The sequence below is a fragment of the Ziziphus jujuba genome, chromosome 10 (assembly GCF_031755915.1).
Source record: "Ziziphus jujuba cultivar Dongzao chromosome 10, ASM3175591v1".
Classification (NCBI taxonomy): Eukaryota; Viridiplantae; Streptophyta; class Magnoliopsida; order Rosales; family Rhamnaceae; genus Ziziphus; species Ziziphus jujuba.
This window is the reverse complement of record NC_083388.1, coordinates 20,458,350-20,469,222: the sequence shown is the minus strand read 5'-3', so window position 1 is coordinate 20,469,222 and position 10,873 is coordinate 20,458,350.

Sequence of the window (10,873 nt, the reverse complement as noted above, 5' to 3'; positions counted from 1 at the left end):
TTGTGACATACATAACTTGCCACTGTTGTTTGCAATGACAAATGTTGTTAGACGCTTAAAGTAAATTATGACAAAAAAAAATGTCACTTATCATATATGTGACAGATTATGTTAGTCATATAATCAATTTGTGACTAAATTAAATATGTCACCCAAATATCAAGCGACAAACATAGGTTGCCACTGTAACATTTAGGGACGACACTGTATTCTATCATCAATGTGGACTTTCGCCACACATGGCTGGATCATTGACCCGCTCTTACATATGTGTAGGTGACAAAATGTGTATAAACGATGACAAAGAACTGTCATTTACGTGACAAAAACATTTGTCATGGTAACTCTCCAATCATCAATGAAATTGGTTTTTGTCACTGTTACATGCTCTTTTGGTTATGAAGTAAAAAATTTGTCATGAAACTGCTTTGTGATGGGTCTATCATGTCAAACACAAGACAACCGACTTTTATCACCTAAATTCGATAAGGCAACAAAAATGGTCCATACGTGGTGAATATGCGATGTAGTGATTGGCCCCAATTTTTAGTAGTGAGTGTCGTTTGCCAACTATGCCACACCTTGTGGTTGTGGTTGTGTTTTTTTTCATACAACCCACACTTTGTGGTTAAAGATAGGATTAATCTTTAACGGCATATATCTCTAGATCACGAAAGGGCTATTTTTCGAGCCTTCTTAGAGTAAGTCTTTAAAGTTTGTGGAAGTAATCTTTAGTCAAGAAGAATGGGTCCCTCCCAATAACTTAACGGTATGTTTGATGACGGTAAAATTAGTAGGAATTTGGGTTTAAGAAATTAGACTTATACTAATATAAGAAAATATATAGGAAAGTTGTTTCCATTCATTTTAAAAATATCAAAAAAATAATTTTAAAATTTTTTTAAAATACATATTTATTTTTAATTTATTATACAATATTAAATTTAAATACTTATAAATTTCAACTTTTCTATTACTCATCAAATATAACAAGAAAAAAATTAATTCTCGAGAAAATAATTCATATGAAACTAAATTTCGGAAATCAATTTTCCTCCCAACTTTAATACTTCTCAAACGAAACCTAAAAGAAAAGAAAAATCAACTCATAATAAAAACATAGATAAGTAATTTTGAGTCATGATATCTATATAATGAGATTGGAAAATTTTCAGCTATGGGCCATTTACAATGAACGAATGAAAATAACTACTCATTATCTGCAAATTAAAAGAATATAACTTATCGTTAGTCATCATCTCACTTCCCTTGAGATTGGAATTTAATTATATTTTTAATCACTTCTAAATTTCACATGAAATTTGCATGTAAAAAGTACTTTTAAATTAATTCGTCGATTCTAATTTGATAGATTTATCCCCACCACTAGATTTATCCCCACCACGAAGTCCAGATTCCATCCTCTGATGAAAAAGGAAATCAATTAAACTTGAAACTTCATCTTTAATTGGCTAAAATTTCAAGTCTCTGCAATAGTTTATGGCTTTTCTTTCTATGTCTACATCAAATAGTAATTAAATAATAAAGTGATTACCAAATATTCCATGATTGAGCAGGAAATTCTGCAATGGACGTGTTATAATATATGTGCAGGTTAATCTACTCTGTAGTCTGGCTTTGTTGCTTTCCTTCCCCAATCTCCGGGGACTAGAGGGTGCATGTATTTAATATTATTTTGTGAATGTAGTCCCACCATTAACTTTGATTGACTTGGCGGGTTCGAGATTCTGGTTGACTTGTAATTAATGTTGACATTCAAATATATATGCATATTCCAACATTTCATTATGATCTGCCCTTAGGCGGATCTTACCATAAACATGCACAGGTGCTGTGGAGTTGCTCAGTTTGAAGCCACTGGGAAGGATTTTTATTTTTGAATTAAAATTATTTTATTGCAAGAGAAATTATGAATAAAGACGTAGAGAGTCATTTTTATAACCAACTAAAATGGTATTAATTATATGTAATTAGTACTGAGTTTTTATACTGTTGCTAGCAGACCAAGCATGAAATTAAGGACACATAGCGCTGAACTATCAATCTCTACATACATACACACACATATATATATATATACATAAATTTTGATTTATTCACATAATAATTTTATGAGGAAGGTGAAATTGTAAATTATTAGTTAGTTAATTGATTTGTTTAGTTTTTTAAAGCTTGTTTACCTTGAGATGTAACAAATCCAAGACTTCCACTGTTATTTCATTTTCAGTGAAAACAGGGGCTATTGCCCCAACCAAACAAACTGACAAACATAAGCCCCTGTTTCCTTCAAAAGAAGAATCTGAAAAACATTCCAAAACTGTCTACCTTGTGGGATTGGACCCATAAGTTGGTTTTCAGAAAAGTTCCAAGTATTCAAGAAATGTGAGATTGATCAAATATTGAGGGATTGCTCCAGAAAGCTTATTCTTAGAGAGATCTAATGCTTAAAGCTCACACAGCTTCCCAAAAGATGAACGGATTATTCAAGAAATGTGAGATTGATCAATTTTTTTATTAGCATTTTTTAAAAAATATTCATCTATAGTTTTTTTTTTTATAAACCGAATTCAATCTCATCTTTGATTTGTTGTAATAGATACACCACATTTGGCATTTGTTTTCGTTTTGTAACATATAATTATTTGAAGTATATATATATGTATATATGTGTGTGTATGTTTGTCATACATATGACATAAATTTTTTATTTTTTTGGGACTTTTGTGAATGTATATTAATATTAACTTTTTTTATCTATATGCATGTTAAATTTTAAAATTCTATATGCACATATTGATTTTTAACTACATGTTTTAATTATTTATAAGTTATAAATATGTTTTGGTAAATTGAAAAATAATATATAATTAGTAGAACTATTTATCAAAAAAATTAGAAAATATTTTCAATTATTAAATACTCATTTATTAACAAATTAATAAATTATTCATTTATCGATAAACAAATAATCCGTTTAAATTAATAAAATTTTCAGGTATATTTATTTATAAAGGTTTTAATGTAGTTCAATCCAATCTAGTATCGTTTGATAAATGGATTCCAAAGATTAAAATGGTCCTATGAATTTGTGATTGCATAATGTAAAATGTTAAGGGAAATTTCCAGGAGAAGATGATGAATAATATCATACTTAAATAAGAAAATCATGATACAAGCAAACAAGAAGAATTTTATCCTAATGTTACTTCACAATTTGAACTCGATCTCAAACAAAGCAACCATTATAGAGGATCAAAATATGAAGAAGTCAGAAACAAACTCATGGACCCAAGAAGTTAATATCCCTTCTTAATGTCTATGCCCTCCTCAAATGCTTCAATTGTTAAATAAATAAATAATTTGTGGACTTAACATAATCAATTACTCACTTACAGGGCCTATTTATGCCATTAATATAACTGATTTATTTTATTATTTTGTAGTAAGACCCTTGGTCAGATACTCTCTATAAAAATCCAGTTAGCCTATTGGATTGAAGGACCAACTCTTTTTATAAGCTCATTGATTTACCCATATTTTTTCTAGTATTATTATATTATTAAATTATTAATATTTTGTGTGTGTTAAAATTAATAGGTAAATATGACTTGTAGAAACTATAAAAAAGGTCTAGGACAAGCAAATAGATATGCCATATGATATTTTGAGAATTAGGATTTTCAAAAATCTAAAAGTGGTTTGAAATAGTATATCTATAAGCACTACTTTACATTGTTTTCTATTTTACAGGATTAAAAATTTAATTTATCAATGACTGCGTTTACAGGTTAGTAATTTATAATTTATGGAATTTATTATATATATTTAAATCCTTCAAATCTAACTGTTGGTATCAGAGCAGGGTTAATATGCATAATAAATTTTCTGTGATTATATTGACTATGTTTGATTGTTAAATGCGACTATTGAACACCTGTGTGATCCAAATATACATGTTCTTTATTTTATTTTGCTTTTCGCATGGATTGTGAATTTTTGATGATTAATGTTGTCTGTGAAACATACATATACATGTATAACTGAAGAGTCCTGCGTTTATTTTCTTTGAATAAATCAATCGGGTTGTGCTTCAATTATTATTTTAAAAAAAAAAAAAAACTTGTAAATATCGGTCGTGCATGAGTTTTGCAACTTTTTGGTAAATTTTTGTTTCGCACGAATTCATGATCTGAGTTATCTTTGAAATTGATTTTGGTATTGAATGAAGTGTTTAACTAGTTTGTATTTGGCCTGAAACCATGTGAAATCTGGTGATCTTGAACCTTCCATGGCCAAAATTCATCTAGCTTAGGTGTTTATTTTTCTAGCGTTTTGGACCAAATTAAGTTGAGGAAACTATTACCCAAGAAAATACAAACCCATTGACACCGGAATTGATGAAAACATCCGCCGGAAAAGCCTAATACCGGCGGGTTGAACATGCGGGTCGCTTGACCAGTTAACCAGGAAACCGGGTCACCCACGACCCGGCAGGAGGAAGAAGAATGCTGATGTTAGCAGCCATCTTGCTGACGCCAGCAACCGAACTTCCCCCCCGTTTTGTTTATTTAATTATTTATTTATCTATCAGTTTATTTTATTATTATAAAAAAATTTTAAAAAAAATATTATTTATTCATTTGTTGATTTATTTATTTGTTGATTGTTTAATTTGTTTATTTATTTATTTGTTTGTTTGTTTGTTTATTGGTTATTGGTTCATTTATTTATTTGTTTAATTATTCTATTCCAATTTTTTTGAATTAAATTAAATATCTATGCTTGGTGAATTGGATTGTGTTAGCTTGCCCTAAAAAGGCTTTGTGCCTAGTTGGTATAATAGTGTGGAATTTTAGGTACTCACTTGTCGTGAGGATTATTTTGTCTGCATTATATGTACCAATGTGATGTATATTGGTATAGTGGATGAGATGTTTTAGATTTGCCTATTTCATAATATTTCAAATATGTTATTTTCTCCCACTTATTAACGAGGGTCTATACGGGTAACTAGGCTACCCTATCGATGGTCTTAGTTGCTTAGTATGATGCCTGAAATGGCAGTGGATGTTGATTAAATGCCATGAATCGTAGGTTCTAATTTACCATGTCGGTGATTTAGTTCAATGCATTTCATTGTGGTTATTTGGTTGACTGTCCCTGGCCCGCGAAAGGGTATTTTTAGTGCTACAAAGATCCTAACAATATTGATTTTATGTTTTGTTTTGAGGGGTTGGAAAATAGTTATTGTTTTATATATATAAAATGTTTTGTTGTATTTACTATTTTCACAGTTAGTAGCACCCTGAATGTCTTGCCTATAACTTCCATGATGAAATTGGATGGGACAAACTAGCAAAAGTGGAAAAGACCTTGGTTATGAATTTCACATTTATGAAATTGGATTTGGCTTTGGAGATAGATCCACCCGAGATACCAACTGATGATAGTAGTGCGGCAGTTAGGAAACTTTATGAGAATTGGAAACATTCTAACAAGTGTTGTATGATGATGATGGAGAATAACATGGATGAAGCTATATATGCTAGTATTCCTAAAGTTGATACAGCAAAGGAACTTCTTGAAGAGATAGGAAAGAAATTTATCAAGTTTGATATGAATGAGAAGCATCATTACTTGGACCTTTTGAATAATACTAAGTATGATGGCGCTTATCAGATAGGAGAAAGGAAAGAGTATTTCAATGGAAGGTGCGGCTACTGTAATAAAGTTAAACACAAAAAGATAGAGTGTTGAAATTTAAAGGGAAAGAAAGAGAAGAAAGATAATATTTTAATGATTGAGACCAATATTATTGATGTGGCTATGAATTCTTGGTGATTAGATACTGGAGCAACAATTCATATTACTAATTTATTGCAGCGGGTGATAAGGCAAAGGGGGCCAACCAATCTTGAGCAGCATGTTTATATGGAAGATAGCTCAAGAGTGAAGGTGGATATCATGGGAACAATCAAATTGAAGCTTGCCACTGGATATGTTTTAGAATTACAAGAAGTTTTCTATGTACCCTCTATTAGGAGGAACTTATTATCTATTTCACTTTTGGATAATCAATGTTTTAGTTTTTTGTTTAGTAATAACAAAGTTGAAATGTATAAAGATGGTAAAGTTGTTGGTTTTGGATCTTTATGTGGCAATTTATATAGACTTGATTTATTTAGTAATGGTCTCAATTATTATGTTAATTCTATTGTTGCCCCTATTGTTACTTCTAAACGTCTAAGAGTTAATGATAATTCTTCAATATTATGGCATAAGCATTTGGGACATATTTCTAGGCACAGAATGGAAATATTAGTGAAGGATGGAATACTTTCTAATCTTCATTTTTTGGACTTGTCAACTTGTGTTGAATGTGTGAAAGGGAAATTAACTTCTAAGGTTAGAAATGATAAGATAGCAAGGTGTGGAGATGTTTTGGAATTAATTCATCCTGACATTTGTGGACCTTTTACACCAACTGCTTTGGGTAGTTATAGGTATCTTATTACCTTTATTGATGATTTCTCTCGTTATGGACATGTTGAGCTTATCCGTGAGAAGTTGGATTCTTTAGTTGCTTTTAGGAAGTTTAAGGTAAAGATGGTGCTTCAAAAGAATAAGAAAATAAAAGTTGTGAGGTCTTATAGAGGTGGTGAATTTTATGGCAGAGATGATGAGATTGGACGGAACCCAGGGCCTTTTGCAATATATTTACGTGAGTGTAGCATTGATGCACAATATACAATGCCAAGTACGCCTCAGCAGAATGGCATAGCTGAGAGAAAAAACCATACTTTGTTGGATATTGTGCGATCTATGTTGGAAAATTCTAGTTTACCAGATTATTTATGGGGATAGGCGTTAAGGACTGCGGTATATATTTTGAATCAAGTACCAAGTAAATCTGTTCCTAAGACTCCCTTTGAGTTATGATCAGGAAGAAAGCCTAATTTACACCATTTTCGAGTATGGGGTTGCAAAGTTAAAGTAAGAATTTATAATCCCTAAATTAAAAAGTTGGATCCTAAAACTATAAGTGGATATTTTGTTGGTTATTGTATAAAATCTAGGGGTTCAAGATTCTTTTGTCAATCTCATACTACCAGAATTGTAGAGTCAAATAGGGCTATTTATTTTGAAGATGACTTTAAGTTTGATGATAGTAATGGTCCAAGGGAGCCTCAATTTAAGAAGAAAATGTATTCATTTCCAGTATTGTTGTTCCTGATAGAGATATTATTAATCCAGTAGTTGATGAACCAGTAGTTGATTAGGATGAACCCATCATTAAGGAGCAGAATATCCCAGCTATTGTAGATGCTGATGTGCCTTTGATAAGATCGCAAAGGACTAGAAGGTCAGCTATACCTGATGACTATGAGGTTTACTTGTAAGAGCATGATTTTGACATAAGCGATTATTCGGATCCAATCACTTATGAGGAGGCCATAAGCAGTTCACACTCAAATTTTTGCTTGGATGCAATGGAAGATGAAATAAAATCCATGGCATCAAATGGAGTTTGGGATTTGGTTGAGTTATTATTGGCAGCAAGCCTATAAGGTGCGAATGGGTCTTTAAGACTAAAAGAGACTCTAATGGTCAAGTGGAGAGATATAAGGCTAGACTTGTAGCCAAAGGGTTTAGCCAGAATGAAGGAATTGATTACACAGAGACATTCTCTCCTGTATCCACAAAGGATTTTTTTAGGATCATTATGGCAATTGTGGCGCATTATGATCTAGAGTTGCACCAGATGGATGTCAGAACTACTTTTCTAAATGGTGATTTATTTGAGGATGTATATATGGTTCAACCAGTAGGCTTCCAGCAAACAGGGAATGGTAATTTGGTTTGTAAGTTTAAGAAGTCAATTTATGGTCTTAAGCAGGCTTCGAGGCAATGGTATCTTAAGTTTGATGAGGTTGTCACCAAAAATGGTTTTAAGGAGAATGTTGTTGATAGATGCATATATATGAAAGTCAGTGGGAGTAGTTTTATATTTCTGGTGTTGTATGTTGATGACATACTTCTAGCTACTAATGACACTGACCTATTGGCTGAGACAAAGCAAATATTGTGCTACCATTTTGATATGAAAGATATTGGTGAGGCTTCTTTTGTTTTGGCCATCTAGATTGTTTAAGATAGGACTAATAATGTGTTGCAGTTGTCTTAGAGAGCCTATATTGATAGAATCCTTAATAGATTTGATATGCATAATTGTTCTCCTGGAAATGTACCAGGTCACAAAGGGTGAAACATTTTCTAAGGATCAATGTCCCAAGAATGATAACGAGAAGATGGCGATGAAAAATGTTTGCTATTCCTTAGCAGTGGATAGTTTGATGTATGTACAAGTTTATACATGACCTGATATAGCTTTTGCTATGGGTGTGCTTGGTAGATTTATGAGTAATCCTGGTCCTATTCATTACCAAGCAGTTAAGAAGGTCTTTAGGTATCTTCAGGGTACCAAAGATCATATGTTGACATATCGTCGCACCAACTCTCTTGATGTAGTTGGTTTTAGTGATGCAGATTATAAAGGTTGTGTGGATGATGAGAAATCTACCACTAGGTATATATTTATCATGGCAAGAGGTACTATATCTTGGCGGAGTGCAAAGCAATCAATGACAACATCCTCGACTATGGAGGCAGAATATGTGGCGTATTATGAGGCTACTCATCATGCAGTTTGGCTTCAAAATTTTATTCGTGATTTGAGAGTGGTTGACTCCATTGAGAGGTCTATTATGATGCATTGTGATAATACTGCAGTAGTGTCTTTCTCCAATAATTTAAAGGGTACCCTTGGTGCGAGGTACATTGATGTTAAGTATTTTGTGGTTAAGGAGAAGGTTGAAGAAGGCCTCATTATTATTGTTCACACGCCTACTGACAGCATGGTGGCAGATCCACTGACCAAGGCCTTACCAGTAGGCATATTTGAGGAGCATGTATCCCGTATGGGATTGTTAGGTAGCTGAGACTGCTGTGGGTCAATGAGAGTTTGTTATATTTTCTACAGTAATATCCATGTTGAGTATTATTCATTATTTTGACACATTGATGTATGTGGATCATTATATATTTATGAGATGATTTATTACACATATCATTGCTCCTTATATTTACAAGCCTGTTGAGACTTTTAGTCCTTGTATATGTGTATGTTGATCCACAGGTGCCATGGTGAGTCTCTACTACCTAGTTTGGATATATTGTTGTATCCTGTCGATACACAATGTTCTCGAATGAAATGGTATTTGTGTGTTGGGGGATTGCACATGATTAGGTAAATCTCCACTACCTAGACTGAGTTTATGGCATGCAAAGTGCTCAGTTGAAATAGTATCATATTTTAAGAGATTTACTGAGAGAATCTCTACTGCCTAATCTAGTATATTGTTGTGTCCTGTCGGCATGCTATATATTTAGATGAAATGGTATTATGGTTCGGGAGATTCTACAGTAAGTGAGTTTGGATTATATAGGATGATGATTATACAATTCAAGTGGGAGAATGTTAAATAAATAAATAATTTGTGGACTTAGCATAATCAATTACTCACTTACATAGCCTATTTATGCCATTAATGGGACTGGCTTATTTTATTATTTTGTAGTAGGGCATTTGGTCAGACACTCTCTATAAGATTCCAGTTTGCCCATTGGACTAGAGGACCAACTCTCTTTATAAGCCCATTGACTTACCCATATTTTTTCTAGTATTATTATATTATTAAATTATTAGTATTTTGTATGTGTTAAAATTAATAGGTAAGTGTAACTTGCAGAAACTATAAAAAGGATCAAGGGCAAGCAAATAGATATGCCATACGGTATTTTGAGAATTAGGGTTTTTAGAAATCTGAAAATGGTTTGGGAGTAATATGTCAATAAGCACTACTTTACATTGTTTTCTATTTTGCAGGATTAAAGATTTAATTTATCAATGACTGCATTTAGAAGTTAGTAATTTATGATTTATGGAATTTATTATGTATATTTAAATTCGTAAAATCTAACATCAACTTCGAAGTCTAACCATTTCCCGTACTGACTGCTCATGTCCCTCTCGATAAGCTCATCCACCATGAATTCTCTCATGCTTTTCCAACCCAAAATCTCTTTGTATAATTTGTTTGCTAATCGATCCTTAGTGTGATACAACTCTCGCCATCTACTCCACACACAATCCAACATGCATTTGCCTCGTACAATCGAACAACGATCTTTATTTGGAGCTTCCTAACATGTTAGGCCTCTTCCTTCCTTTCTCTACCGTTTTGTTGATTCTCCAAGATATCAAAGAAATTTGGGGAAATATTCTTTTTAGTATTATACGATGCAAAACCTTTCAATGCTAATTCAGCATTGCTAAGTATGTAAATGTACCTCACATATTCCAGATCCCAGTTAATTGATACATTAAGATGGACCAAACCAAAATGTTGCAGTCCCATATGTTTTCACCCACATCAGTTGTTGAAATGGATGAGGCTGAGTCAGATGACTCTGTCATGCCATAGCTAGAGAAGAGATTGATTTCGGTTTGATCTTCAGCCTACCTGCATTTCTTGCTAATGACAAGTAATTTCCTTACATTTGTTGGTAGGTACCAGGAAGCAATACCATTTTGGCAGAAACAATACTATCTTTTAGTTGGTATTTAAAATTTTGATAAAATAAAATTAATCAATAATTTGAAAATAGAAATATAATTTCTAAGATTTTTATAATTAGGCACTTGTTGAAAAAAGTAAAATGATAAATAAGTACTTTTATTTGGATCAACATGATAAAATATCCTTTTGAAACAAAATGAAAATTTGTTGGC